Raw genomic sequence first — 27,867 nt, 5'->3', positions numbered from 1 at the left:
GAAAAATATTTGGTCTGTACAACCTGGAACACAGACCATATCTGATGTCACTTCCATTTTTAGCTTGCTAAGGTTGAAGTTTTTCCCACCAAAGGATCATAATGGTTGTCCAAGAAATCCACATATAAATTTTGTTTACCACAGTTTAAACAAGCCGTTTAATCTAGAGCTGGTCTGGCTGTCTGTCCCGATGCTGAGGGGAAGAACCAGCAGAGTTACATGGTATTCATGGTAGAAATTCATGCTTTCTCTCCATCGTTAGCCAAAACATGGCTGGCATTTCTGCTTTGTATATGAGTGGGAGCCAGCGGTCATGTATAAAGTAACTTCAAACGGGGGGTGGGGGGTGGGGGTGGGGGGAGGGGCATCTATTTCCGCAGAGCGCGTGTTCCATACCTGATGCTGTGCTAGGTAAGCTTACAGCCTATCTTATTTGACGCATGGAATGAAAACAATAAAGGCTGCAGAAAGGAATGTCAAGGTCTGTTAGGAAACAAGTCATTGAATAAGATTTTAAATGATGATTTCAAGAGAGATGGGGTGGCGGGGGGGGGGGGTCCGCTAGGGCCACAGCCTTGTCAGTAGGATGCTTGCCTTCCAGGGAAGAAGGATGTTCCCCGGGGTTCTGGGGTTCCGGTTCTGTCCCTAGAACTTAAGAAAAGAAAATAAGAAAAGAACTGGGAAACTAGAGGCTACTGGCAGCTGATCGCTTCCGGGGGGGGGGGGGGCAGGAAAAGTCACTCTTTTTTTTTTCCGGAGCTGGGGACCGAACCCAGGGCCTTGTGCTTCCCAGGCAAGCACTCTACCACTGAGCTAAATCCCCAACCCTTGGAAAAGTCACTCTTGTTGGTGGAGGAGACACAGGTTTTAAAGATTTAACCATTACTTTTAACAAGAAAATAGATAAAATGTCCCTTTGTGTACTTAGGCCTCTCTCTTCTTTGGATTTTGTGATTATTATAGTGCCTTGCTTGAAGCAGCTAACATTCTCACTGCGTATAGAACGAGCCTTACTCAAATACTAGCGAATATACAGCATTGTAAATACATCACTTTAGTTTTAAGATCCTACTGCAGGGACACGTTTAGACTGTGCATTTTTCTTATCCCTAACTCCCGTTGCTGCAACCTAAGACTCAAGGGGGAAATGACGCTGCTCCAGCGATCCATCTCTTTGTATCCATCTCTGGAGAAAGGTTTGCTGGAAATGTAAAAACACACACGCTGCATTTCGGGTCTGATGGCAAGGAGCACACCTGTATAAATGGAGTCAAACTGTCCCAATAACCTGCCCTTCCCCCCACCCACTTATATAATAATCCTGGCTTTCAGAAGACTAATCACTACACACCATCTTCACAGCATCTAATTTCCTCATCAAATTTCTCTGCTGGGTTTAGCCATGCTTGTCAACTTCCCAGCTCCCTCTTCAATAACTGGGTTTATTCTTAGTGTCTCGCCAATAAACATTCCTAAGAGCAAACCCATGAAAGAACGAAGTCCAGATTTCTTTATCGCTCCCTCTTTCAAGAAGGGTTTTCTGCTCACACGCCTGGGAAAGGTCACAGGTAATATTGGCTGGTCACTTTCGGGTGGCAGGATTGGGTGAGCACATTGGGCTCTTTTGTTTAACCATCTCACCGACCACCAAGGGGGTCTGTAAGCTTCTGGGAAACCACTTAGGAAAGAAAATGGATCATTATGTCCGACTCAGTTTCCCTCCAAGAACAAATTAAGTTGCTAATATTCTATTTCACAACAGTTGCAGATTTTCTAGACACGCTTACCTTACCTGTACCTCACCTGTTCCCATATGTTTGCAGAGAATTTTTAATTTTTTGTAGTGGAGGAAAGTGCCATGAATGGCTTTTCATACTATTTTTACAATGGAAGTTTGTTTATTTAAATCTTTCCCATTATGGTTGGGGTTAAAACTCCATGGTATTGTACTGGTCTGGCATGTACAAAGTCATGAATGAGAGCTCATCAGTAAATTGAGTATTCATGTGTATTTATACTCTACTAAAAAACGATTGCCTTTCTAGGTGCTCAAAAGGAATAAAGGACCTTCAGAAACCCATAAAGTACAGTTGTTGGGAGGTATCTCCATGGCAGAGTGCTTGCCTAGCACACACAGGATCCTGGGTTCTATCCCGGCCACTTATTCCCCTTCTAAAATAGTTCTGGCCCAGGGCACCACACAGGCTGTATTATATCTGTGCAAATAAGATGCATTGGAGTTCTAATCCTTTCTGTCTCCTAGCATGGTACTACTTGAAAATGGAGTTTATACAGACGTAGAGTAGCATGTTAGAATCATGAAAGTGGGCTCTACTCCAGCATGGCTGATCTCTTAACGAAAGGGAAACGTTTATGCAGGTACACGCAGAGAGAAGCCACCATATGCAGATGGAGGCAGACATAGGGGTGGAAAAGCAACACAAATGCTAGTTGCAAAGAAACCGGCAAGTGCTAAGAGTGCTGCAGGAGGGAGATTTACCCACGGTGCCGATGAACAGTCAGGCTTGCCCCTACCTTGAGCTTGGACTTCCAGCCTGCAGAATTGGGAGACAGATTTCTGTTGTCTAAATCAATCAGATGTCAGCTAGCTACCACCGTGCCAGGAAACTAGAAAAATGATGATGATGCCAAGTGTATTAGAAAGGTAGACCTGCTTCCTGCTTGACTCTGTGTTGCGATAACTGTCTTTTTTAGAAAATTCAACATTTGCCTTCTCGAAGCATATAGGACTCTGCATCAAACAAGCGTCCCAGTGCCCTTAGAAGGCAGCAAGTCCCATCCCGACTCTATCACCATGTGTGGAGGGGCTTCCTGGGTACTGAGCCAAGTTCACTAGCATCTCAATGGCCTTGTCTCTCTAGACGCCCACAGTGCTGTCTCATGAGCTGTGGCAAACCTTCAGATACTTTCAATTGTTCAATGGGGGACAGGGATACTGTTTATAGATGCATTCAGGAAACACACACACACACACACACACACACACACACACACACGTTATACTTAATGCTCTCTAATCCTCAATTTTCCTGGCCGTCAGAGACTTTTTCCAAACTTTTGTGAACAATAGCCTTTTGTTTTATTTCTATAGGCAAATAAACCCATTTAACTATACTGCCAACAACAAAAGGCCAGCCACTGTCATCTGGGCTTGGATGGTGTCTCTTGGACATACAAACCTTACCATCACAGTCATGAGACTGACCTCAGAAGGTTTCTCCTTTCATGACCAAAGAGTAAATCACATTGCTAAGAATGTCCTCCACTCTGTTGTTAATTTTTAAAAGTTTGGGTGTAGACACCATTAGGTTGGAAGGGAAGGAAAATCTTTTATGGAGTCAAGATATCTTGGCACAGGTACAAGCCAATAAATGTTTACTAAATCAACGAACAGCTTTTGTTCCTAAGAGATAGAAGATAACTAGAATGGTTTTATACTATCTATTTTCAATTCTAGATTATGAAATTGCCCCCAAATTGAAAGAATTTCTTGATCTTCAGTTTCCGTATACAAGATATTCTTATGTTGTCATCTGGATACACCACCGGAAGGTACTGCTGGGATTTTTAGACTCCGGGTTAGATTTACGGATGCAGCATGGAGCCCTTTTGTGACTGTTCCTAAGTCTGAGTCAGCCTTTTCATCTGTAACATAGAAATATTGGATAGAGTAATTATGAGAATAAAAACAGATAATCCTTATTGAGACGTTGATTTGATAATAAGAATGTGGCAGGTAATTACTGCTTTTAAAGTAACTCATCTTCCAGACTGGTCAATATAAATATTTTCTCTTCTTAAGTCTTTACAAATGTCTGAAGTCTCCTCCTACAGAGACTTTTTTTTGTAGTTTTCTATAATAAAAACAAATGAAGTCTTTCCAAACTCAGTCAGTTGGCCTTTTTTTGTGAAAGAAAATGTCTTGTATTAGAGTTTGCAGCTCAATAATGTTTTCTTAGCTACAGGTTTCCACCCACTGAGGATTTCGAGTAGTCATAAAAACCACGTTATCGACTGAACATCACTGCGTTCTAACAAACCTTTATTGACTGAAGCACGGCCAGGGTTCAGGTTTAGCTGTTCGTAGTCAGGCCCAGGCTGCGTGCTCAGCATTATTCTGTAATAAAGAAGTTCGTTGTGACTTTTCATGAATCATCCACTTGTGCATACGTAGCTGCTTTATCACAAAAGAATTTCAGATGAAAAATATGTTCATCTTTTTTATTAAAGTTTTATAATACCTATTGAGGACAGTAGTAACTAAATTGAATTTGTCATTCACAGGATGGCATCATGGCCGAAGACATCCATGGTTCCTTGTCATAGAAAAAATCTTATGTTCTGCTTCTGCTCAGAAGGACATTCAGGGCAAGCCTGGTCACGGGCTTGCTGTACCATCTCACTCACTGTGTGGGCTGCGGGAGTCTCTGTTGGAGTATGTGGGCGTGTGTGGTTTGACCCTTTTCTTGCTGATCTTATGAGCAGCACGTGAAGGTCGATTTCTTGGTTAACCTGGGTACTATCTCAGAAGAGCTTATGGTGAACCCTGAACCAGATTCGTGCTGTCAAAGACCCAGGACTGGAATTGCCTAAGCCATCTAGAAACTACACTCGGCTCGTGATTCTAAACTTTTTATCCTCTGATCCAGACTTAGCTTTCTATCACCAAAGAAATTTTGAAATAATCTCAAGGTCAGGAGCCCATCTCCAAGAACAATATCCAACACACGAAAGCAGCCTTAAAAGCATTGAAAGTTCTGCCATTTATTTCAGTTCTTAGCAAAGTAGAAAGAATTTGTAAAGTAAGGAACATCGTTTCAAAATATCTCCTTTGCTAGGTTTAGCTGGTGTGAACACAGTCAGTTAATAGCAATTAGTTACATGCAAGAATTATGGTGATTTTGCTTTTGGATCAGTCAAGCTCTCTGCTTCCCTCGCAAATTCTCTCCAACAAAAACCCCTAAACCTGGCACCTGTGCCTCCCATTTTAAAACCAGTGTTCGACCTGGTAGTAAGCCAGGCTCCTCCTTAGAAGGAAAACCCCACAAATAAAATTATTCAACCTCCCCACACACACACGTGTTGTGTTGACACAGGCTGTGTTCTGAAGCTTTCGATCACAATCCGAACTTCCATTTTTCCTGAGAGATTAGAGAGGATCTCTGAATTGAGGCGAGAGAAAAAACTGAGATGCCTGTCAAGAAGGACGCCATAACCACTGCCACCATTTATAATCTGCTGTGTCCTGTGGCGTTCACAATGTGGGTGTGTGCTCTGGTGAGTGCCAGTCTTGTTCGTGTACAAACCCTAGATGCCATCTTACAAAGCACGAGTGTATTAGTCGGCTCTATCCCTGCATGAAAGTAACAACAAGTATCACAGCCAGCGTCAGGACTCGCCTGTCCCATGTGGGGCTCGCCTGTCCCATGTGGGGCTTGCTTGTCCCATGCGGGGCTCGCCTGTCCCATATGGGGTTTGCCTGTCCCATGCGGGGCTCACCTGTCCCACGCACTTTAGTGAAGTCACTGCACACGGTCTCACAGACAGAAATCAATACGTCAGGATCGATATGCTCCTACCCCGTGTGGTATTCTACTTCCTCCGCCAACCTCAAGATTCAACCCCTGCTTCTCTCACACTGGGATTCTTGTTTCCTTCCTGAGGCCCAGCTGAGGGCCTCTCACAGCTTGTCTGTTTCAACCATATCCAGAGAAACTCCATGATTTCAGGGAAGCCCTGCTTCTATAGGGTCCACGTAATTTGAATAATTTCCCTTTTGATTAACTTGAAGTCAACTAATCAGAGAGGGGGGTTGATCCCATCTTCGGTAGAATTCATTCGCCTTTAAGAATACAGCATAACTGGGGCTGGGGATTTAGCTCAGTGGTAGAGCGCTTACCTAGGAAGCACAAGGCCCTGGGTTTGGTCCCCAGCTCCGAAAAAAAGAACCAAAAAAAAAAAAAAATACAGCATAACATTCCACCATAGTTATAGCTCGCACCCACCCACACTCAGTGTGAAAGAATGTAGTGTGTGTGTATTCTAGGGGTAAGAATCCATCTTGGAGACTACTGTAAAGACATTGGCAATTAATATCCAAAATTCCTATCAATGTGTGCTTACATATATGTGCACAGTACACACACACAATGTACATATATACTCATGTGTGTACAGGGAACAAGTCTAACAAGAGCACACATCCTTCAACAAGGTCACAAGTCCAAATCCTTCTCTGGGCAGTTTAACAAGAAGAGACCTTGGTCAATAATATGAGCCCATGAGGGCCATTCTCATCCAAGCTACCATATTACATAACTATTTATAAAGTTTAATTTATAAATTAGATACAGTTAGTAATACCAGTTAATGATAAATAGAATGCTCTAACAATGTGCTGGAGTAAACCCTATTAAAACGTTTAAATCGCTTCTTTCTGAAGTTTTCGCGTAGTATTTTCAGATTCTGGTTGATAGTGATTAACAGATAGTACTGGGACCAAGAGGCAACACGTATGTTATCCATGTTCTCCATCCTCGCACACATATATACAGACTCCCATTTTGGGTGGTGAGCTCCAACACTTTTAAAATCATGCGCACACACAGCGCTCTTCCTACTCATTTGTCAAGGCTCCTCCATCAATGGCAGATGAACAGTTAGGCTTTTCAGAGAAGGCATTTCTCGCTGGCCTGGAAAACTACAAAGTGAATTTGAAACTATGAGCAACACCAGGGTGGTCACATGGATAAGATAAAAAAAAAAAGACAAAGACAAAGCTCTGAAATATCGGGTGCCGTTAAACTGTTTTCCACATCCCAAATCAGCAGAATATTTCTGCTGTCCGTACCCACCCACTCTCAGCAGGAGAAAGGACAGAATACGCTCTGTACCATGTGAACCCCAGATCAAGAGGACAGTATTTGCATAAACAGAATCCTAGAGACCATGTCATCACCATCTCCCTCTTCCTCCTCCCCTCTCTGCCCTACCAGCCAGCCGGATCGAGTTTCCCGGGCTACCTTCCATGAACATCAAGGAATGCAGCAGAGATGAACGTTACATTGACACCCACGGTGCCACAGCAAGGGAAAACTGTTTGTACACTCTTTTCATTTCTCAGTATGAACAAGCATCTGAAGACTTTGCACCTGTTCTCGTTAGCCCTGGCAAATGCAGCGTGCATTTATATTAATAGAACGATGTTTTCATAACAGAATGGGTGCGCGGCAATCCTGGCGCACACTCTGGATGCTCTCATGAGTGCACAGATGCGGGCGGGGGTGGGGGGTGGGGGACGGGGGTGGCTCTTACATAAAGTCCCATGGCAAGAATACAAGGCCCAGGACTCCCAAGCCACATCCCCAGAACAGTTAGGAGAGGTTTTCCGGAATGACTAGGCTCCAGTCTTGGAAATCCAACGAGATACTCGATGAAGACGAAAATGTGCTGTATACAAACGGGCTTTTCATGGGGAACTCTGTGAGGCTCCGTCTCCCATTTCTCTAATTTGAGTCTTATCTCCCCAGAGTGGAGCTGAGAACCGGTGAGGTCATCTTTGGCTCAAGTCCTGAGAGCTTGTTTTGAGTCACCAGTGTAAATATGGCCCACCCAATCTGTACGTTTGCACAAATTAACTGAAACCAGCTACCCAATTCCTTGTTCATATTTGTATCTTTTGATTAAGCCTGACAGCTGTAACCTCATTAACCCTCCTCTGGTCATGGCAGAACAGCTGTCAGAATAGCAGGGGATGGATTCATTCAAGTTGCTCTCTAGACCAGGCACGTTAAAATCGATGGGTGCTCTAAATGCTGCCGTTATGCTTCTAGTTCTAATTTATGTTGTGCTATGTCCTTTCGCCTAGATACATAACGGGAGCCTAAAGTCAGCTTGTCATCTATAGGCAGGCTCTATGTCTTATAGGGGGAATATGTGTTTTACCTGAAGACTTCAGATCTGCATTCTTTGGAGTGGAACTTTAGCGTGTACTATACCACAGACAATTTTAATATATTTTAAAATATTAGCTTGAAATGTGTTTTTTGGCATGAGAGGTTTTGTTAATTTTGACAGAAGGCCAACAGAGTCATAACTGTGGAAGTAAGAAAGCCCCCGCAGCTGGTGCTCTTGGGAGATGAAGATTAAAATTGGGGAGAGTTAGAAACACTCCAATGGGAATGTGGTTTTCCTAAACAGGACACAAAGTCCTTGGAGTGCGTCCTGTTGGGTTCTGCAATAATTTGCATGAAGGAAGGAGGCAGAAAGACAAGTTCTCCATAGCTATTCTCTAAAACCCGGGGACCCACGGGAGACTGTTTTCTATCCAGCAAGGTGTTGAAAAGGACCTCGGCTTGAATGGATGCCAGGAGTGGCCTTCTCTCCTAGCTCGTTTACTGGGGTTTGGGGAGAGGGGACCATGGCAAAGGTGAAAATACTCTGGAGAACAAAAAAGATCTGTAGACCTCAGCTCTGGTACATATTCTACCACAGCTCACCCTGCGCAAGTTTTATCAAGTCCTCCCCGGTTTCTGTATCCGTAGACTCATTGGGAAAAGAGTGCTCCTATTTATCTGCAGTGATCGACGGCTCTTGTAGCATCCCAGTACTACACAAAGATATTCCACAGGGGGGCAATGGGTTTATGTAGTAATTGTCTAGCTTGGGGTGGGGGGCGGTAATTCTATTTCTACTTTCTCTGGGGCCATTAGACAAAACTGTAAACAGGTGCTGTCCTTTGGCACCCCCTGGTGGTGTCAATAGCTGTTACATCTATTGGAACCTTGTGACCCTTGAAGAATGGATGCTGTGGAGACCAGAATGTCTGGGGTGTTATTTACTTAATGGGAAAATTCCTGCAGGAGCTTCTTCATGTTGTCTTGTAGCTTCCAGTCCACTGCATCTTTTTTTTTTTTTTTTGCAGCTGAGGACCGAACCCAGGGCCTTGTGCTTGTTAGGCAAGCGCTCTACCACTGAGCTAAATCCCCAACCCTGGTCCACTGCATCTTAAAGGGTGAAGTGAATACGGTCATTTTACAAGGAAGTTGTATCATCAGGGCCAAGCTTCTGTCATGGGCATCGATGTTTAAAAGCAGAACACACAAAACTGAAGGATTCACCCAACAGCAGACAGACTGCTATTTTCAACAATATGAGAAAATCCAGGAAGTATCCAAATATTAGTGCAAGGCAAAGGCTTCCTTCGTATGTGGGTGAGCTTAGAATTTCTAGAAATATTGAACAGCACATGCTAGCTTTTCCTAAAAACAGTAGTCATGAGTACTAATGAGACAGTATTCAATTTTTCCTGAGCCTTTTTTAAAAAACCCATTTTTCTTCATTTACAAGAATCATTTACAAAGAAAACTTTTAAACTCAGAAGTCAGATAAAAGAAACGGGAATAAGTCTTTGTTATGGAATGAAAGCTGAATGTATTTTAATTATTGTGAATCTACAGAAATAAAACTATTTCAATCATGGTGGTTTGATATCTATTACATTTTACTTTTGGCAACCCCACAAATCTCTTATTGTGCTTACACTTATATTCTTTCCCTTTTGTTCTGTAACTATACCAAAACTCAGCTTTTAAAAGTGTATCTTATTCATAATAAATTCACATAGTTGCATTTAAATTTGAATGACATCAATTGAGATGATATATTACTATCTAAAGCAAGCAAAGATGTGGTAGAGAAAAATTGTGTATTCCCAGTGACTAACATGGCTGAAGTAGGCCATTCTGTGTGGTGATACTAAGTGATTTCCAGACTCCTGCATTTCCAGGCTTTGGGTTGGTATAATTACAGTAACTACAGCTGCTCCATGCAACTTTAAAAAGAAACAGCCATAGGAAAAAGAAAAGTCAATATTCCCTAAAGGAGAAAAAGAAGTTTCTTTGCCTGTGTTTCTGGCAAAAAGTGGTTGTATCAATATAGTTCAACCAGGAAATGTGTGTGTGTGTGTGTGTGTGTGTGTGTGTGTGTGTGTGTGTGTGTGTGTGTGCATATAGACATATATACACATACATCTGAATCTCAGAGATTTGTTCTGGAAAATCTGCTTTTGCTTCCAATGCTTTGTCTTTTCGCGACCACATTTATAAGCATTTTGAAGTTCTTTATGAGCACTTTGCCTGCCTCTCCACACTCCTAAATATTCCCCTCTGCTCCTCATGACCAGCCGTGCTTACAGCCTTGGTTGGCTGAAGAATAAAACATTAGTTCACCTCAAAGTCTGCTATTAAATTTACCTCATTTATTGGCCACCAGGAGTTGTGCCCAAGCTACTGAGGTCAGTCCTAACTACAATGCTATGGGGGCCCCCAGAGCCCCTCAGTTTCCCAGCTTAATGGCCGAGGAGCCTCTTGAGCCAGTTAAATCCTACTGTTGACATATTCGTACCACTGCTCTTAGAGTTCCTTTGATCCACTACCGTGCTCCCACAATTTGGGGATCTATTATACTGCATGTTAAGTAAAAGTAGGCAGATATGAAAAAGTTAGGGAAACACAGCTACTACTGGATGAATGATCTGTTTGTCTATCTGTGCAGTGGGCGCTGGCACTACTGGACCCTCGGATTTAAGGTAAATAAAGCCTGGTTATTCTGCTGTCTGAGTAGAACCATGTTGCCTCTGCTGCCCTTGAATGGCCAGCAGTAACCTGCTCACTCACTAAAAGCTATGCTCAGTCTCGGTGCAGAACGACATTCAACTGGGACTCTTGGTTTTCTTCATCAACACATCAGTTTGTCATTCTGTAAAAATAGGAAATTTCTCATCACCGGGACTGATTGCCGCAACCTGAAGCTATTGGATACACTGTTACATACATGCCCGAAGTGTCTGCTACACTCTTGAGTACTGCCATGCCTGAAGTGTCTGCTACACTCTTGAGTACTGCCATGCCGGAAGTGTCTGCTACAGTGTTGCTTACTGCCATGTCTGAGGTGTCTGCTACACTGTTACATGCTACCAGGCCTGGAATGACTGCTTGTATTTTTAATAGGCTGATAAATGATCATATTCAAAATAAAAGAGGTATTTCCTTTCTGTTGTTAAATCAGGCCCATAAAACTAAGCCAGATAGAAAACCCTCGAATCTGAATAACCATTTTATTCACAGACTGTCAAATAGCATCAGGCATCAACTCCTTAAAGGTTCCAGTTTTAAGCACTGCACTCATGCCTCTCCCAGCCTGACCTGGAGTGACCAGGTTGAATGGTCAGAGCCCTCACATCTGAGTGCTGATTCAGGCCTTTGCTCCCTGCTGCCAATAACAGATCATCGAGGTGCCAGATTTAGTGGTGGTTTCCTATGATGCACATACCTGTCCAGCAGGAATCGGAGCGTGACCACAGCCATTTTCCTTAAGCCACAGAATAACTGTCAGATGGCAATTGCTCATAGTCACCACTCAGCTCAGCAGCCGTCCAGGGACAGGCTTCCACCGCCTATGTCCTTCCAACAGGGAAGAGAGTTTTCTCACTACACTGTCGTTCACCTGGGTGAAAGGTCAATGTTTGATCTGAAGCTTTGGAAAATCATCCAAGCAGGAAAAACAACAAATTCCACCTGTTTCTTCTCTGCAGTTTGGCTCTTTTTATTTTTACATGAATAATTTTCTGTATTCATATTTTCATGTACTTCAATAAAAGCCCTATCAGTAGGGACTAAATGTTTTAAAGTCACAAATTTTGGTTGTGCACTGCCTTTTTCTTAGAAGGAAGGATACATTTTTTTTACTTAGAGTCTATTTCTTGAATAAGAAAGTATCCTCTATTTTCTCCCTTAGAGAATAATTCAGAACATTCAGCATAGAGGGCACAATGCTATACAGAGGGTCATGCCAGCAGTGATCACAATGTTAATTTAGGGTGACTGATCATTTCAGACTGGAGGCTTCTTTTGAGTTGAGTCAGACAAAGTGTTTTAAGTTACAAATTAACAAGACAAACAGGTGCTTACTCTGAGTGATTCCTCACTCCTGGATAGAATTTTCTGGAAACCTCAAGTTACACAAACTTGGTAAACATGCAGCATTTCTATGCATTAGAGTAACTGAAAACATTACTGCTTAAACCACCAATTGCCATAAATGATTATTTGATCCAAATAATTAGCTAAATATAAATATATAAATATAAATGCACATTTATATACTTTGTGTGTGTGTGTGTGTGTGTGAGAGAGAGAGAGAGAGAGAGAGAGAGAGAGAGAGAGAGAGAGAGAGTGTGTATAATCATTCTCTGGTATCTGTCCATGAGGAACTAGTTTAATTTCAGGACCCACCTCTGCTACCAAAGTCCTCATATAACACAGTGTATGTATGTTCTTCTGAATACTTTAATTCGGGTCTAGATTGCTTACAGAACACAGTAGAACTAAGTGGTTGTTACACCATATCATTTCAAGGTGATGGAAGGGAAGAATGGCTGTATATGTTATACAGATGCATTTTTCTGAATATTTTTGATCTGTAGTTGGTTGTATCGATATATTTGGAGTCCAGAAATATGGAGGGTTGATTGTGTGCATGCGCACACACACACACACACACACACACACACACACACACACAAATACACACACTAATATACAGGAACACCTACACACACACACACATACATGTACACACACACACTAACATACAGGAACACCTACACACACACACACATACATGTACACACATACATGTACACACAAATACACACACACATACATACACACATACACACTAACATACAGGAACACCTACACACACACACACATACATGTACACACACACACACACACTAATATACAGGAACACCTACACACACACACACACATACATGTACACACATACATGTACACACAAATACACACACATACATACACACACACACTAACATACAGGAACACCTACACACACACACATACATGTACACACATACATGTACACACAAATACACACACACATACATACACACACACACACTAACATACAGGAACACCTACACACACACACACATACATGTACACACATACATGTACACACAAATACACACACACATACATACACACATACACACTAACATACAGGAACACCTACACACACACACACATACATGTACACACACACACACACACTAATATACAGGAACACCTACACACACACATACATGTACACACATACATGTACACACAAATACACACACATACATACACACATACACACTAACATACAGGAACACCTACACACACACACACATACATGTACACACATACATGTACACACAAATACACACACACATACATACACACACACACACTAACATACAGGAACACCTACACATGTACACACACAAGGGAAACAGTCAAGTGTGTCTGCAGTTAGAGTGATTTATATCTGGCTGTGCAGTTTAACACACACTCAATGGTGAAGAAAAACTAAGTCATCTAAGATTTCCCTAAAGTGAGAAGTCAGATGATTAATGATTTAGAAGCTATATTATTTCTGTTGGCTGTAACTGAGAGGTTTTCCTGTAATTAGAAAAAGGCATAAACATTTTTCATGTGAATGAATTTGAATTCTGTATTTTAGCTTAGAATCAAACATGCAATTGCAATTTTTATTACAAGGCCCTGAGCTTTATGTGGTTTAACTCATTCATCTTACAGAAAAAAAAAAAATAATGACCAGAGTGGCTCTGAGGATCCACTTGGCCCACACAGTTGAGTCATTCATTCATGCCATTGTATAGACCAGTGAACTTCAGTTTCTCTGTGCTTGCCTTCATGGCTGTCTGTTTGCTGACACCACAAAATCTAGATGTTTGTGTGGCCCTACATGACATCAGTGTGGCTTCCTCTCTGGCTTTTTCATTATAGAAAACCCAATTCAAAGAAGTTATGATCAAGCCCACTCATTCCATTGGCCCATGAGGTTGACCTCCAAGTGCTACAACTACTATTGGCTGCTCAGTCTCCTTCTGAGTAGACTGCCCCAAAACTCTTCACATTCTAAGCCTCCCAACGTTCACTTTGCCTGAAAACACTCGCCCAACATAACAGGAAAAGAGGTTAAATCTTCACGGACCAAAGTAGAGTCTAAAGCAACTTTCATGTTTGTTTGAAGACTAAGAATGGGTTCCAAGGGCCCCTCTTCATGTTTCCTTCATTTACCAAGGTGTTTTGTAAATAAGTGAGTTAGAACCAATATCTGATAACCATTTCCATTGCTCTATTTCCTCAGACTCATTTTGAACATACTTGAAAGGAGAGCCGCATATAAATTTTCCTTCCTAAAAAGAAAGCCTCGCTGGCAAGCAAGATATTTGGTCTCTGTGGTAATGTCACGGAGACCTGATATATTTTTAACATCCTTGTTTTGTCCTTGTCTTAACTGACACTAGTAATTTGAGAAATGTTGAGGGCACCACTGAATGTAAATTTGAAGGAGAATAGCACTTCAAACTAAATTGTTAGAGTGGGGTGAATATTTAATCAAAGATGAATTGAAAAGTTTCGATTCTGTATGGAGTCACGCACCTCCACGATATAGTCCCCTAGTGATGCAGCAACCCCAAAATCGCATTACCATTTTAACCACCTGTGCTGCGAATGACAACTCTCCACTGTACTCATTCAATGGCCCTTTTATAAGACAGTTGAAGTTCCGGTACAGAGAAAAGTTCAACTACGCGATTTTGCAGAAGAGAACATTGGGGTTCCAAGGGGCAAAGCTTCTTATTTGTGTCCACAGCATACATTACAGTTGTATTTGAGACCAGATTTTTAAGTGCTTTCATTGAGCAATGTCTGTTCAAGTGGTTGATCTGTCTCTAGTATTCATGTATTACACGGAGGGAATCCTTTTTCAATTCATTTCTGTCCTTTCTTCCTTCATTCTCTCCCCCCCCCCCTACATGATATGCCTGTCACTGTGATGATCCCTGAAATACGAAGAATTGAAGATGATCCCAACCCAAAGAACTGCTCACATTTTAGAAAGGCTAAGATAGCAACAAAGAAGTTCCAGTTCTAACAGGAGAAATCTGGTGTTCTACCACCTGACCCCTCACCTACCTCTCAAGTTACTGTTCTTCTCAAGGACTCCACTCTCTACCTCTAACTTCCTTGGACTCACTGAATGGAGTTTTTCCAACTAGCCACCATATCCGCCCATTTCCTGGAACACAATTATTTCCCTACCCTCCTCTTTTGACCAGCATCATGCTACCAAGTGACATCTGAAAACGTATTCTTAGGAAACATCCTAAACAGCAGAGAGATTGTATTACCCTATTAATACACAAACATTTGTGTGATTCCTCTTGCTCTCTTTTTTTTTCTTTTTTTTTTTTTTCGGAGCTGGGGACCGAACCCAGGGCCTTGCACTTGCTAGGCAAGCACTCTACCACTGAGCTAAATCCCCAACCCTCTCTTGCTCTCTTTACTGATCGGTTTAATAAGGACTGACTTGCTCTTACATCTCAAATTACCTGATTCTACCCAGTAGGAATTCAACTATGCTTATTATTAAAGAAAAGAATACTTTAGCGTATGATGGGATCACAAATGAGAAAAATCAGTCCTGGAGGGTGCAGCAATCAAAGAATGCCATCTGTGTTCGTTGTGTTTTTGTTGCCGTGATGAAATGCCATGATCAACAGCTAACATAAAGAGCCTGTTTGGGTTCCTAGTTCATGGTAGAGGAAGAGGTTATACTGGTGGGGAGACATAACTTCAGTAGACCACAGAAATATGCTGAGATAACAACTCATCTGCACATGGGAAGCAGAGACTGAGTGTAAGCAGGGAGGAAGGCAAGACTACAAACTCTCAAAGCCCAGCCCCCATGCTGATGATGTATATTCTCCAGTAAAGTTGCCCCTACTAGAGTTTCCATGGCCTCTTCAAACAGCCAGCAACTGTTCACCCAATGTCCCAATCCATGAGACCCTGGTGGGTATTTCAAGCTGCAACATCAGCCATGTTGAATTCACTTGAAAGCATGAGATTGGTTCATAAAACCAAAGGGTACACTTCACGATCATTTTTTCATCTTTCTGATACTTCAAAATTCATAGCTGATAAATAAGCCTAGTTTTGATCTCTAGAGTCTGTCCTTCAATCACAGCAATTTCCATAAAGGACACATTCTAAGATGCCAATAAGTTTCTGAAGTTAGAGCTAGTCTCTTCAGAGGAGCACATCCATCCCCAAGAGTGACTACTGAGTGACTCTCAAGTGGGCAGTAGAAATCCTACACGAGTGGCTGCACACACTCCAGGGGGATGGAGTCGATGGCTCAAGATGAAACCATGTTCCTCACTATACTGCACAATTTTAGTGGTTACACTGGTTGTTTTTAAATTTTTTTATAATGCCTTTTTGTCTGTATCTTGGTGTGCTTTTTATAAAGGATCGATTCATGTTATTCAGTCTGCTCTGGAACCCCTAGGACAGGCAATCCTCCTGCTTCTAGCTTTAAAGTAACTGGGAAGGCAAGCATATACCTTCATTCTGGGCTTCTTTTAACACGTTTAGATGACAGTAGACCAAGAAGAGCTTATACTATTGAAAGTAAAAGCATAGGTGAGAGAAAACTATTGTATTTTTCTAAACAACTCAGAATCTTTTACCACAAACCAAAAATATAAAAAAAAAAAAACTATAGATAAATGTTTGAACCACCTGGATAGCAAGCCTAGCATTACTGAACTGCTACTATTGTTTATTCTACTTTACATGAATATCTGTGCTTTACTATGAAAATATATCTTTACTTGCTCCATTTTCTATGAATCATTGTCTGCTGCAGAAATGTTTGATTTCAGAACTCTCCCAGGATATCATATTATTCTAATTTAAAACATGCCTGAAGAGTATCAGAGAGGAGACCATGAACACATACTGATTTTCGGTCTCGTGCCGTATGCATTTAGCCTATCATCAAAGTTATCTCTTTTTGCAATTTTCTCCTTGATTAAAATTATTCCCTGATGAGTGTAATAGAGGTAGATGTTGGGAAATTTTAGAAACTTAAAGCTCCAATAAGAGGCAACACAATGTGGCCTGCCACTAGGACTCATGTGACCTAGGATCCTAAACTAAAGTCCGGAAATCATAGGTCCTCCTTGATGTTTAAAAGGTATAAGGCTAGTGAGGCAGGGTAACCTTACCCAACTGTTTTATTATGGGAAAGAAAATTGCAGCCCTGGGAAGCCAAGTGTTTGTCCTTCATGCTGCTCCATGCCTGAGCTATGCCTGGAAATATTGTTATTTGGATCTTCCTTTGGTGTCTGGGACTTTTCTCGGTTTCTCCACCCTCAAAAGGAGAACGAAGGAGAAATAGAAAAGGCAGCGTACAAATGATCAAGGATCAAAGACAGTGATGCAGTAGCTACGCTGTTGGCATTTGTGGAAGCTTTTGACCAAGGAGCCTAATGCCCAGGCATCAAAGAAAAAGAACAGCCAGAAACACCAGCTCCATGCTCCATTTCAAGAAGACTGGTGGATAAAGTGACAGTGGAGACTCTGAGCTAACAGGGTCACATACTAGATCCTAGACCATGTGAGGGCCTGAAGAAGATAGGGCCATATCATCTATAAAGGAAGCTTTAAACATTTCAAAGTCAACGCTATGATTGCCCAGCACAAGCCACTGGGAACCCAATGTCAATAAGAGCACAGACATGCAATGAATCCATGCCACAAAGCTTTCCTACAATTTTTGACTCAACATGAAAATGCAGAAGATAGGACGATAGTCGTGAAAGTCCATGTTGGAAACTTTTCAAAGAATATTGTTAAAATTCTCTACATTTGAAAAAATCTTAGATACTCTTTGGGAGGGGGAAAAACTGCTCTCTATTTGAGACAAGGGTGCAAAGTCTTTTCCAAAGCCTGAGAGATAAAAACTGGTTTCTGAAAATGAGTGATCTTTTCATAGCTAAAGTGAAATTGAATGAAAAAGGAACCCAAAATATCAGATGTCCCACATGAACAAAGCACCCCCTCATATCTGTTAATCAACTGGAGAACCTGGTGATGCGTGACAAGGAGGTAACGGGGCTGCTCTGCAGCCAATGAGAGCAGCTAAGAAGCAGGGAAAACAAGTCCCAGGAAAAACAAGCTTTTTTATTGTCTTAGAGAGATAAATTATGGACAGGAAATAATTTTGTGTGCTGCAGAGGTGGCTAAGTTGGACCAAGAGCCTTCTGTGCAAGAATGGGGGCCTGAGGTGTACAAACATGAGGATTCCAGAACCATGTCCACCCTGTCATGCCAATACACATGGGCAGTCCAAGTACTCATGTGGTGAGATACTGAGTGGAGACAAGGCAGCTCCCAAAAGCTCCTATACCCAGCGGCAAAAACAACAAAGAGACCCTGTCTCAAACAAGGCAGAAGGCAAGGATTGACAGCTGAACCTGTGCTCTATGTCCACAGGTGCACAGTGATATACATACCTGCACTTACATATCAAACACCACACACACACACACACACACACACATGCACATGCACATATTCAAACACAAATGCACATGCACATACACATACACACATGCACACACACACATGTGCACACACAGAGATGGTAGAGGGGAAGAGTTAGTCTTTTTCTTATTTCTTTTTGCTATCTTGTTGGGTTAAAAACTAAGCAATGCGGAGGGAAGAAATATTACTGGAAGTTGCCATAAAGCTAAAATCAAAAGGCTGAATATATATATATATATATTTGCATTCAGCTGTCTCCTTGCAACACAGAAACTGAAAACAGCAACCATGGCGTGTGTTACTTGACTGGAGTTGCACTGAATGGTTCTGACCAGGCTGCTGGCCAACATAGTTCTCTAACATCAAACCAAAGGTTCAGATCTCCAAGAGAGCAGGTTTGATAAAACAGCCATGCAGATCTCCTCTACATAGACCTTCCAGTTACACACAATAAATGATTTCAGAGTTTGGTCATATGGTCATTTTTAAATTAAATGAGAAGAGGAAAGGAAGCCCAGAGTAGAGGAAAGAATACCATGAGGGACAACTAAGCTAAAGGACTTTTGAAAGGCAATATGAAAGCCACTGTAGCAGCTTCCTAAACTATGTACTTATAAAAGAAATGTACGTGCAGTGGCCATGTAATAGGAGAGAAACAGCCCATATAGATATCACATACAACCAAATAAAATCCCGAAATAGGTTTTGAGTCGTTGCTTAAAAGGGTCTTAGTCTCACCCCCAAATATTATGGACTACAACCGATGTTATTGACTGCCCTCCACACCCTGAGAGTAAGACTCTGTTACTGAAAATTCCACATTCAGATGTCATTGAATGTCAAGATACTGAGCTGGTGCTCAACTAGAAGCTTCACCTCTACTGGTTAGCGTTCATAGTTCTGGAATGTACTATGCAGGCTACCAGGGTGGGGGATAATCACAAGCTCACCCAACCATACGATAGTGACCGGCCTACAACACACACACACACACACACACACACACACACACACACACACACACACACACGGGTAAAATAGTGGCACAAACGTTATGGCAGTAACAAACATTTCTTTTTTAATTTAAGGCCAGCTCCATAAAATTGAACCTATAGCTGAAATTGTTAATGAAGACAAGAACTTAGAACTAGATAGGTCATGAGTCCTAGGGGAAAACATGTTGCTATTATTATGCGAAATGAATATAGCATATAAATTGACTCCTAATGGCGTAGTGTTATACGTATACATCAGCTCATCATGCAGCCCCCATCAGAAAAGCTTCTTCTTGTCATAGCTGCTAATAGACACAGAAACCCACAACTGGACAATGTGTGGAGAGTGAAGAACTTTCTCAAGCAAGGCTTGGGGATCTTACAGAAGTCAAGGTAGAAAGACTGTAAGAAGCAAAGGTAGTGGATGACTCCAAGACAATAACAATTCCGTGACATAACAGGACTGATACACACATGAACCACAGAGGCATCAGACCTGCCCACATCCGTGCCAGGTCAAAAATCCAACACAGAGAAGAGGAAAATAAACACAAACACCTCTAACCAAGAAGCTATTTGAAAATGATCATGGTTAGGAGAGGGAAAATCCATTTTCTTCAAGAGATTGGCAGGGGAGATAATAACCACAGCACTGGGCAGGACCCAGGAGCAGTTGTCATGATTATGAACAGTTTCTGCTGTGTGCTTGCTGGTTTTGTGTGTGTGTGTGTATGTGTGTGTGTGTGTGCGCGCATTTAATTTTGTTTTGTTGTTTCAAGAGAAAAAGAACATGAAGTTGGGTAACATTGGAAGGGATGTGGGAGGAGTTGGAAGAGGGAAAAGAATATGCTCAAGATATAGTGTGTAAAAATATTTAAAAATTAAGCCAGGTGGTGATGGCTCACATCTTTAATTTGAGCACTCAGGAGGCAGGGGAATCTCTGTGAGTTTAAGGCCAGCCTGATCTACCTATTGAGTTCCAGGTCAGCCAGGGCTACACAGAGAAACCCTGTCTTGAAAAACAAAACAACAATGTTTTTGAAGTATTTTTAAACACACTGATTTCTCCATCCATCTCAAAGCATAAGTGGACTTTTTAAATGTCTGTTGAATATTCACAGTGTGCTCTTGTGAGGGAGCTACACATTTCCTTCCAATACATTCAAAAAGGTTCCATGAATATATAAGTGAATAATTGTTCCAAAATTAATATTTTGATCCAAATATTTGCAGCAAATAAAAACAAAAATAAAAATGAGAACCTGCTCTGTTTTCACCACTTATCGGTAAGAATTCATAATAAATGTAATTGACTTACCTCTCAGCGGCTACCATAAAAAAAGTCAGGAGGATATGCCCACTTCTCAGTAATGTTTGAAAGAAAACTAGCAACTTTACAGACTTCCTTCCATTTTGGCATGGTTTTAGCTTATAAAAGGTACCCGAGGAAAAGAGTGTATGTAGCCTCTCAGTATGTGCCGCAAGCTGGACGCTTAAAAAATTGTTTGTGGAAGACATCATGGAAAAATCTTGGTAGAAAAAGTAGAGATTACCTCATTTCTGCTGTGTCAAGATGGGATAGTAATAAACTAGACATATTTCCCCAGGCCAGATGGAGCCTAATAGCAGAGATTTCAGAGGGCCAGAGACATCTCAGGGACTTTCTGCTTGGCTGACTGCTAGGGGATTACAGGATAGTTTATACACATAGCCGACAGTCGCTGCAGATTGACCCACACTAACAGACCAGAACCACAATGGTCCACTACAGATGTGATTTGCGATATGAGGACACACTTTCTGGAATAACTACACTGAAAGTTCCCCATACATTTTGAAAGTTATATAAGACTTTACTTTTAACTTTTCTCATCTTAATCATCTATTTTATTTTATTTAGTAACCTGACCCAAAAACCATTAAAAAAATGCATGACTTCTCTTACAGTAGCTGGAAATTAGCAGAGACCCACAGTGGGACAATGTGCAGAGTGAGAGATGTTTGGAACCCTCAGTTCTAAATGGGATGTCTTTATTAAATCATGCCCCAACCAGAACTCAAGGAACTGTCAGGAAGAGGAAGCAGAGAAATTATAAGAGCCACTGGGGTGGATAACAAGAGAGAAGCAGTGTCTTTGAGACACAGTAGGACTGGTGTACATAAAAACTCACAGAGACAGTGGCAGCACACACAGGGCCAGCACACGTTCAAGAAGGTAGGCTCCCGGCACTGATACAAGGAAGCAGACATGGGTTTCTACCTCCGACCAGGAAGCTGTCTCCAACTCACAATGTCTTGGGAAGAAAAACTAGTTTTCTCCTGTGGAGTTTCTTTTGAGTATATTAATCACACTTCAGGGGAAGTCCTGTGCTCAATGGCAGACGGCCAACACCAAACAAAGTGGTGTTTTTGTAGACTTTTGTCTCCCGTTGCTAGTTTGGGGCCTGTTTTTGCTCTTGCTGGTCTTTTGCTTCTGTGTGATGGTTTCTGATTTGGTGCTTTTGTGGGCATTGCTGCAGTTTTGTGTCAGAAAGTTAGTTTCTTACAATGTTGGGAGGGTGAGGTTGTTTCCTAAAGAGAGCGAAAGGGCATGAAGGAAGCTGGGTGGGGAGTGCACTGAGCACGTGACAGGAACTGGAGAGAAGGAAGGGCCTGGGGAAGGGTGGGTGCTAAGCACATGACAGGAACTGGAGTGGGGCAGAAGTATGATAAGAATAAATTGTATTTAAAATGTTTTTTCAATTAAAAGTAATTAAATAAAAATGCATTGCTCACATCTCTCTACATATTAAGAGCATAACCAAATCAACAATGATTCTCCGGAGAAATATTAGTAACTTACTTCCAAGTACAAAGGCAGACTAAGTATGAAAATTTTTTCACCTATACAATACAGAAATGAAAAAGTGAAAAGAAAATAGGTAAGTATAGTCTCTTTCAGAGTTTGTTACTTTGTTATTTCAGAGTTTGTTCATTTAGCAGAATATTGCTATAGTCACGGGTAAGTACATCCCTCAGTTGCGGTTGGTGGGAGTGAATGCAGAGGGCCAGAGCATGCAGAGAGTGAAAGAGCATTAGCCCTGAGTGGGATGTCTCTACCACACTGCTCCTCTCAAGGCTCGGGCAATGTATGAAAAGGCAAGAGAAAGACTGTAAGAGCTTGAGGTGGGGTCCTGAGAAACAGTACTTTCCAGACACAGCAGGGCAGATACACTCATGAATTCAAACACTTTGACAGCATGCACACGATCTCACAAGTTTAAGACAAAAGTTTTGGCACAGAAAAGAAGAAATAGGCACAAAATCCCACTCCTAACCCAGAAGCCATTTGCTATTAATGGCTGCTCGGAGGGGGCAATCTGTTTTCCTCAAGGGAGCGACACTGGATATAACAATCACACTCCGGGGCAGGCCTCATGTTCAGGTATGGTTGGCCAACCAAAAACACATTCTGTGGATTAATTTGGTTTGGGCTGTGTGAGTGTGTGTGTGTGTGTGTGTGTGTGTGTGTGTGTGTGTGTGTTTTGTGTATGCGATGTGTGTTGGGGGGTCTGGTGTGCATGTGAGGTGTGTGGGTGTGTATGATGTGGTGTGTATGCGATGTGTGTGATGTATGTGTGTGTGTGTGTATATGTGTTGTTGAGTGTATGTGTAGGTATGAGAGTGGGTGTTGAGAGTTGTGTGGGGTATGGTGTTCTGTGTGTGGTATGTATGTATATATGTATCTGCAGTCTGGTGTGTATATGTGTGTGTGTGTGTGTGTACGATAGTGTGTATGTGTGATAGTGTGTGTGTGATAGTGTGTGTATGATAGTGTGTATGTCCTTTTATGTTTTGTGTTTTATTTCTTTGTTTTAAGAGAGAGAAAAAATATGAAGTTTGGTCATTAGGGCAGAAGTAGATCTGGGAGCAGTTGGAAGAAGAAAAATAATGTTTCTGAAAATTTCGTATTAAACAATTGAAATAAGCAGTGGTGACACATGATCCCAGCATTTGAGAGGCAAGCGGTTCTCTCTGAGTTTGGGACCAGCCTGGTCTACAGAACAAGTGCCAGGACAGCCAAGTCTTTTATAGAGAGAGAAAAAAAGCCTGTCTCAAAATAAAACATTAAGTATTTTTAGAGTTTGATGCTTATTCTGGTGTGCCACTTGAAATGAAAGGAAACCTCCCTAAGAACAAAATGACAGCAAGGGACTGAGTCGACGTGTTGCTGTTCTATCACAGGAAGCCAGAAAGAAGCAAATCTGGAATCTAAACTCAGGCAACAAAACTCTGGAGCCAAAGTTCAATTCATTAATATACCAGAGACATTTTTCTATGTTTCTTCCCCTGGAGGCTGATGGACTATGGAAAGTTTCTCCAGGTTTGGGACTGTAAGGTAAGTCATACCTGCGAGGGTCTTAGTATTCTGTAGAGCAAATGGTAAGCTCAATAGAAGTGACCACTTAAAAGCGATAAATCAGCTCTGTGTGACATCTCGCAGAGAGCACACGTTAACACTAGGACTCAAACCCTTTTATCTAACAAGCAGCTGCACCCTCACTGACTTACCTCGTGCATAGAATCACATTCCCTTAGTGGCATCAGTACAGAATCAGCTCGAGGTGTGTCATAAAACATAAAATCTATGGGACTAGCCAACCAAATGCTTATTGATCAAGATAACTGACTTTGAAGTGATCAGGAACAACCATGAGAAGGGGGAGATGTCTTGTTAGCAACTAAAATACTAATATTTTTATATGGGTGTGTGAAAATACATTCTAGAAGAAGTGTTTAAGTCAGCGTTTTAAGAACAGCAAACCTGAGGATGTAAGGTTGTAACTTTTTTTTTTAACACAGGGTCTCACTGATTAGTGCTGGCTGTGTTGAACTATGTAGACCAAGCTGGCCTTGAGCTCCCAGTGATCTGTTTGCTTCTGCCTCCTGAGTGCTGAGATTAAGGCTGTGCACCATCCTGATGGGCAAATGTTGTGACTCCTAAGAGAAGTCTGCAAGTGTGTGCACACATGTGCAAAGAGAGGGGGAAAAAAAGACTAGGAGGGAGGGGAAGAGGGAGGGATGGAGGGAGAGGGAGGAAGGGAGATAAAGAGAATGAGGGAAGAAGAAGATAGGGAGGGAGGGAGAGGAAGGGAGGAAGAGAAAGAGGGAGGGAGGGAAGGAGAGAGAGAGAGAGTGAGAGAGAGAGAGAGAGAGAGAGCACTTTCCATCATTACTGATACTTAACCATAATGAAAGAGTTGGAAACTTTCTCATAGATATAAAATGAAGAAAACACACATTTAGGGGGTTTTCTATTTTCTCCCACCTGGAAAGAAAAAAAGAAATAATAATAATAATAATAATAATAATAATAATAATAATAATAATAATAATAATAACAGTAGAATTCTTTATGGGTTCTCGATCCCATATCTCTCTATGTTGCCTGTTATTTGTATTTCATTGGCTCATTGTAAACATTCCTCCTCCTCATGGTACAGCCAAGCTAGGGAAAACTAGCCTTTGAGGAAATGGCCAGCCCTTTTTAACTTCGATCTTCTTGAGTGAAAATATGTTGGAAGGGGGAACCAAAAGGGTTGAGTGGTTGTCTTATGACATATTCCATTTTCTCTTCATGTGGTTGACCCTATGAGACCCAATCTTGCCAATGAGCAGCAAACTATGTAAAGCACCCCACATCAGGAATCCTAGCTATTTAGATTTCTACACTGAAGCCCAAGATTCAAATGTGGCTCCAATCTTTCACCACTTGTCAGTTTCCTAAATAACTCCAACCATGTGAGAAATTTGCTTTCTGTCTGTGGTAACCTTGTTTACTGCCCTATGCAGCATAAGTCATGACATTCTGGGGTGGCCTTTCCTTCTAATTGGCTTTTCTGGCCAGAGACCCATGGTTGGTTATTCAAACAAATGTTGTAGAGTCTAATAATAGTGATCAGGTGTCAAAAGACACAGACTTGCAGAACAAATTACTGTGGGGAGGGAATGGTAAAGTCCAAACAACAAAGTTGACACATTGAAAATACTGAAACTTAGTTGCAGATGTGTGGCTTAGTCTTCCTGTGGGTCCCTTAACAATTGGAACTGGGCTGTCTCTAAGTGTTCCTGCCTTTGGATCCCCTTCCCCTAACTGGGCTGCCTTGTCTGGCTTCAGTGGGAGAGAATGCTCTTAGTCCTGCTGTGACTTGATGTCCCAGGGGAGATTGGTACCATAGAGGGGATTCTCCTTCTCTGAGGAAAAGGGAAGGGTTAATGAGGGAGGGGCTTATGAAGATAGGACTTAGAAGAGAGGGAGGAGGGGGCTGCAATCAGGATGTAAAGTGAATAAATTAATTAGTGAAAAATATTCATGAAGAAGAACATTTATAATTGTAAGTTAAAGCAAATACTGGTGGCATCTACTAATAAGACACTTTGAGCAAGTTCTTTAAAAAATGCTGAAACTTATGAATAAGCATAGATTTCACACACCTACCATGACTGTTCTGCAGTCTCTGCCCTTAGAAATTAGCCTGAAGACAAGTACATCATAGTATCCCAAGCCTACCCTTTCCACAACAATAGCAGAAAATACAGAAGGTGCATCCACCTAAAAGACTCCCTTAAATTCTCACCCAAGCTCCAAAATCAGGCAAAGATGACTCAGCACAGACTGGCTTTATATTCAAAACTTTTTCCCAATAAGTAAATATCAACGACAATATGGGCTCCCCAGCATGTTATGCTAGTCAGTTTCAGCGTCAAACTTCTCAGAAGTGAGTTAGAAGGATTCATGAATAGCACTGTTTCTGCATCTCGTGGTGTGAATACTCCCATCATGAACAATTTGATTTCTAGTCCCTAGTCTGAATATAGAGTTGGAAGAGCTTGGTGGTGACACATCCTTCATGTTTTAATGGATGAAAATGATAAGCAAGAACCCCAAGAGAGCAGGCCAGGAAAATTATCAATAGGAATAATCTATATTTACTGCCTTTGTCCAAATCTCCATAACATAATTGTTCCTAATAACCAAAATTGCAATAATCAAAAAGCTTTTGAGATGCCTGAAAATGTGATAGTTGACCTGCACAAGCTAACATACATTGCTCCAACGCACACCCAGTTCACTGTCAGCATGTGCTGTATCTTTGATGCCTTTCTGAGTTACTGTGGGCCTTAGAACAGCTTCCCTGGCATCAGCCGGGAGCCAGTGCAAGGACTCAGAATCTACATTTAACAGAATCTGAGGAATATTCTTAGGTAACTGGATATCTGCAAAGTGGTGAACCTCTGAGCCACTTGAATTAGGCTAATTTTTCCAAGTATTTATATATCTGCTCTTCAAAGTTCTAAAGTCAAATAGATTTTAACGTATAGCATCTAATAGCAATGATGTTTCAAAGCAGTGGGAAAAGACTGCTGTAAAACCCATAACACCTGGAAACTCTTAATTCCAAATAAGAGGCATGTAGGCATCCTGGGACTTAAGGGATGGAGATTCTAAAATTAAGCCTTGTGGCTTCAAATCCAAGGTTTAGCAAATTAACCACCAGAGTTATAGTATAAAAATAATCTAACTGGCTTAAACGCTACACTCTGTGTGCTTCTCAGTATGTACGCAACACATCCTGAGAATCTCACTCAAATACCCATGCCAGCTGGGACATCCACACAGCCCAGCTGACATGAAACCTACCTCCCCTATCCAAAGACAACACTGCCTGCCTCCAAAAAGACAAGCTCTCAGGCCACATAGCTCTACCTGCCTCCAAGGAGGATGGTTCCAGTCAGAGACGCCCAGACCAGTTAACACCATAGAGAACCAGATGGCTAGAAGCAAGCACAAGATTATAAGCAACAGAAACAAATGCAATTTGGCACCACCAGAACCCAGTTCACGTACCACAGCAAGCCCTGGATACCCTAAAATGCCTGAAAAGCAAGATAGTGACCTAAAATTCCATCTCATGAAAATGATACAGGCCTCTAAGAAGGATATAAATAACTCCCTTGAGGAAATACAGGAAAACAGACACACAGATAGAAGTCCTTAAAGAGAAATAAATACTTTAAATACAGGAAAATACAATCAAGCAGCTGAAGGAATTGAATAAAACAGTCTGAAAATTAAGATGGAAATAGAAACAATAAAGAAAGGGGAGGCAACATTGGAGATGAACAACTTAGGAAAGAGATCAGGAGCTACAGATGTGAGCATCACCAATAGAATATAAGAAACAGAAGAAAGAATCTCAGGCATAGAAGACACCATAGAAGATATAGACACATCAGTTAAAGAAAATACAAAATGTAAAAAGCTCCTGACTCAAAATACCCAGGAAATTCAGAACACAATGAAAAAATCAAACCTAATG

At 41.6% G+C, this 27,867-nt stretch overlaps 1 long non-coding RNA gene across 1 annotated transcript; it reads right to left on the bottom strand.

Annotated features, from left to right (window-relative positions):
- Positions 1-361: 361 nt before the first annotated feature.
- LOC108349443 (uncharacterized) lies at positions 362-24,819 on the bottom strand. The gene is made up of 3 exons (XR_001835565.3): positions 11,353-24,819; positions 4,062-4,138; positions 362-3,666 (listed from the first exon to the last, which is right to left on the bottom strand). It is a non-coding gene; the product is annotated as an uncharacterized LOC108349443 (long non-coding RNA).
- Between the last annotated feature and the right edge of the window lie 3,048 nt (positions 24,820-27,867).

Source organism: Rattus norvegicus, chromosome 1 (assembly GCF_036323735.1).
Source record: "Rattus norvegicus strain BN/NHsdMcwi chromosome 1, GRCr8, whole genome shotgun sequence".
Classification (NCBI taxonomy): Eukaryota; Metazoa; Chordata; class Mammalia; order Rodentia; family Muridae; genus Rattus; species Rattus norvegicus.
The sequence above is the reverse complement of the archived record's forward strand: the minus strand, read 5'-3'. Positions and strand labels throughout refer to the sequence as shown.